Source organism: Triticum urartu, chromosome 5A, assembly GCF_056163025.1.
Source record: "Triticum urartu cultivar PI428250 chromosome 5A, HENAU_Tu73, whole genome shotgun sequence".
NCBI classification, from domain to species: Eukaryota; Viridiplantae; Streptophyta; class Magnoliopsida; order Poales; family Poaceae; genus Triticum; species Triticum urartu.
In genome coordinates, this window is record NC_141877.1 from 499,464,900 (window position 1) to 499,470,024 (window position 5,125).

Sequence of the window (5,125 nt, forward strand, 5' to 3'; positions counted from 1 at the left end):
CATATCAAATTATCAAAGTACCGAACGTGAATCATATGAACATGATGAAAACTAGCTTGACGATAATTCCCATGTGCCCTCAGGAGCGCTTTCCTTCATATAAGAGTTTGTCCAAGCTTGTCCTTTGCTACAAAACGGATGGGGCCATCTTGCTGCACCTTATTTACTTTTATTACTTGTTGCCCATTACAATTTATCTTATCACAAAACTATCTGTTACCGATAATTTCAGTGCTTGCAGAAAATACCTTGCTGAAAACCGCTTATCATTTCCTTCTGCTCCTTGTTGGGTTCAACACTCTTACTTATCGAAAAGGCTATGATAGATCCCCTACACTTTTGGGTCGTCAAGACTCTTTTCTGGCACCGTTGCCAGGGAGTGAAGCGCCTTTGGTAGGTGGAATTTGGTAAGGAAAACTGTATATAGTTTGCTGAAATTTACTGTCACTTTTTACTATGGAACACAATCCTTTGAGGGGCTTGTTCGGGGTATCTTCACCCCAACCAATAGAGCAAAGAGTTGCTCCTCAACCTACTGAACCTACTGAAAATGTTTACTTTGAAATTCCTTCGGCTATGATAGAGAAACTGTAGCTAATCCTTTCATAGGTGATGGAACATTGCATCCTGATTTACACATAATCTATGTGGATGAAGTTTGTGGATTATTTAAGCTTGCAGGTATGCCCGATGATGTTATCAATAAGAAGGTCTTCCCTTTATCTTCGAAGGGAGAGGCATTGACATGGTATAGCCTATGTGATGATATGGGATCACGGGACTACAAGCGATTGAAATTGGAATTTCATCAGAAGTTTTATCCTATGCATCTTGTTCATCGTGATCGTAATTATACATATAATTTTTGGCCTCATGAAGGAGAAAGTGTCTCTAAACCTTGGGGGAGCCTTAGGTCAATTTTATATTCATGCCCCAATCATGAGCTCTCAAGAGAAATGATTATTTAAAAATTTTATGCTCGGCTTTCTCTCAGTAATCGCACCATGCTCGTTACTTCTTGTACTGGATCTTTTATGATGAAGACTATTGAATTCAAATGGGATTTATTGGCAAGAATTAAACGCAACTCCGAAGATTGGGACCTCGACGAAGGTAAGGAGTCAGGTATAACACCTAAGTTTGATTGTGTTAAATCTTTTTATGGATACTGATGCATTTCATGAAATTAGCTCTAAATATGGACTTGACTCTGAGATAGTAGCTTCCTTTTGTGAATTCTTTGCTACTCATGTTGATCTCCCTAACGAGAAGTGGTTTAAATATAATCCTCCCATTGAAGTAAAAGTAGTTGCACCTACTAAAGTTGAAGAAAAGACTATCACTTATAATGATCCTATTGTTCCTACTGCTTATGTTGAGAAACCACCTTTCCCTGTTAGAATAAAGGATCATGCTAAAGTTTCAACTTTAGTCAACAAAAGTAATATTAGGACACACAAACCCCGTGAGCAAGTTAAAGTTGAACCTAATATTGCTACGATTAAAGATCTCTTGGCCGATAATATTGATGGGCATGTTATTTACTTCTGTGATGATACTGCTAGAATTGCTAGACCTGATACTAAAAATAAACATAGACCTGTTGTAGGCATGCCTGTTATTTATGTTAGAATAGGAGATCATTGCTATCATGGCTTATGTGATATGGGCGCTAGTGCAAGTGCAATACCTCATTCCTTATACAAAGAAATTATGCATGATATTGCACCTGCTGAGATAGAAGATATCGATGTTACCATTAAGCTTGCCAAATAGAGATACTATTTCACCAATTGGGATTGTTAGAGATGTTGAAGTCTTGTGTGGGAAGGTTAAATATCCTGCTGATTTTCTTGTTCTTGGTTCCCCAGAAGATATCTTTTGTCCCATTATATTTGGTAGACCCTTCTTGAATACTGTTAATGCTAAGATAGACTGTAATAATGATATTGTTTATGTTGTCTTAGGGGATATGTCTCATGAGTTTAATTTTGCTAAGTTTCATAGACAACCCCGTGATGAGGAATTGCCTAGTAAAGATGAAATTATTGGTCTTTCTTCTATTGACGTGCCTCTTACTGATCCTTTAGAACAATATTTACTAGACCATGAAAATGATCTGATCATGAATGAAAGAAGGGAAATAGATGAAGTATTCTTTAAACAGGGACCTATTCTGAAACACAACTTGCATGTTGAAATCCTAGGGGATCCTCCTCCACCCAAGGGTGATCCCGTGTTTGAGCTTAAACAATTACCTGATACTCTTAAATATGCGTATCTTGATGAAGAAGATACATCATGTTATTATTAGTGCTAACCTTTTAGAGAAGGAGGAAGAAAAATTATTGAAAACTCTGAAGAAGCACCGCACTGCTATTGGATATACTCTTGATGATCTTAAAGGCATTAGTCCCACTTTATGTCAACACAAAATAAATTTGGAGAAATACACCAAACCAGTTATTGATCACCAACGATGGCTGAATCCTAAGACGAAAGAAGTGGTAAGAAAGGAAATATTAAAGCTCCTTGAGGCAGGTATAATTTATCCCGTTGCTGATAGTCAGTGGGTAAGTCCTGTTCATTGTGTCCCTAAGAAGGGAGGTATTACTATCGTTCCTAATGATAAAGATGAATTGATTCCACAAAGAATTATTACAAGTTATAGGATGGTAATTTATTTTCGCAAATTAAATAAAGCTACTAAAAAGATCATTACCCTTTTCCTTTCATTGACCAAATGCTAGAAAGATTATCCTAACATACACATTTTTGCTTTCTAGATGGTTACTCTGGCTTCTCTCAAATACATGTGTCAGCTGATGATCAAGCAAAGACCACTTTTACTTGCCCTTTTGGTACTTTTGCTTATAGATGTATGCCTTTTTGTTTATGTAATGCACCTGCTACCTTTCAAAGATGCATGATCGCTATATTCTCTGACTTTTGTGAAAAGATTTGAGAGGTTTTCATGGATGATTTCTCCATTTATGGATCCTCTTTTGATGATTGCTTGAGCAACCTTGATCGAGTTTTGCAGAGATGTGAAGAAACTAATCTTGTCTTGAACTGGGAGAAGTGCCACTTTATGGTTAATAATGAAGGTATGTCTTGGGGCATAAAATTTTTGAAAGAGGTATTGAAGTTGATAAAGCTAAAGTTGATGCTATTGAAAAGATGTCGTGTCCCAAGGACATCAAAGGTATAAGAAGTTTCCTTGGTCATGCCGGTTTTTATAGGAGGTTCATTAAGGACTTCTCAAAAATTTCTCGGCCTCTGACTAACCTATTACAAAAAGATATTCCTTTTGTCTTTGATGATGATTGTGTAGAAGCACTTGAAATACTTAAGAATGCTTTGATTTCTGCACCTATTTTTCAGCCACCTGATTGGGATTTACCCTTTGAAATTATGTGTGATGCTAGCGATTATGTTGTAGGTGTTGTTCTAGGACAAAGAGTTGATAAGAAGCTGAATGTTATGCTAGTAAAACTCTAGATAGTGACCAGAGAAATTATGCTACTACTTAAAAAGAATTTTTAGCAGTTGTTTTTGCTTGTGATAAGTTCAGACCTTATATTGTTGATTCTAAAGTATTCACACTGATCATGTTGCTATTAAATACCTTATGGAAAAGAAAGATGCTAAACCTAGACTTATTAGATGGGTTCTCTTGCTACAAGAATTTGATTTGCATATGCTATGTAAGTGTCACTTCAAAGCATATGGAGGACACCATGCTTGAGATAGAACTGCACATAAGGTATTAAAATCCGGTTTTTATTGGCCTACTCTCTTCAAGGATGCCCGTAAGTTTGTCTTGTCTTGTGATGAATGTCAAAGAATCGGTAATATTAGTAGACGTCAAGAAATGTCTATGAATTATTCACTTGTTATTGAACCATTTGATGTTTGGGGCTTTGATTATATGGGACCTTTCCCTTCCTCTAATGGGTATACGCATATTTTAGTTGCTATTGACTATGTTACTAAGTGGGTAGCAGCTATTCCAACTAGTAATGTTGATCATAATACCTCTATTAAGATGCTTAAAGAGTTGTTTTTACGAGGTTTGGAGTCCCTAGATACTTAATGACTGATGGTGGTTCACATTTTGTTCATGGTGCCTTTCGTAAAATGCTTGCTAAGTATGATGTTAATCATAGAATTGCATCTCCTTATCACCCACAGTCTAGTGGTCAAGTAGAATTGAGTAATAGAGAGCTTAAATTAATTTTGCAAAAGACTGTTAATAGATCTAGAAAGAATTGGTCAAAAAAACTTGATGATGCATTGTGGGCTTATAGAACTGCATATAAAAATCCTATGGGTATGTCTCCGTATAAAATGGTTTATGGTAAAGCATGTCACTTACCTCTTGAATTAGAACATAAGGCATATTGGGCCATTAAAGAGCTCAACTATGACTTCAAACTTGCCGGTGATAAGAGGCTTTTTGACATTAGCTCACTTGATGAATGGAGAACCCAGGCCTACGAGAATGCCAAACTGTTTAAAGAAAAAGTTAAAAGATGGCATGACAAAAGGATACAAAAGCATGAGTTTAATGTAGGTGATTATGTATTACTATACAATCTCGTTTAAGATTTTTTGCAGGCAAACTTCTCTCTAAATGGGAAGGTCCTTACGTTATCGGGGAGGTCTATTGTCCCGGTGCCATAAAAATCAACAACTTCGAAGGAACAAATCCTAAGGTGGTGAACGGTCAAAGAATCAAACATTATATCTCAGGTAATCCCACAAATGTTGAAACTAATATTATTGAAACCGTAACCCCGGAGGAATACATAAGAGACACTTTCCGGAATGTTTCAGACTCCGGAAAGGAATAGGTACGTGGTACGGTAAGTCAACCGACTCCAAAATAGTTCTAATGGCAATTTTTCTCCGTTTTCGAATATTTAAGAAAATAGGAAAATAAGAAGCAGACCGGAAAGGACACGAGGCTTCCACGAGGGTGGAGGGCGTGCCCTACACCCCTTTGCGCGCCCCCTGCCTCGTGGGCACCTCGTGCGCTCTCCGGACTCCGTTTTCTCGCACGATACTTCTTTTGGTTGGTAAAAATTCACTATATAATCACCTGAAGGTTTTGACCACCGTA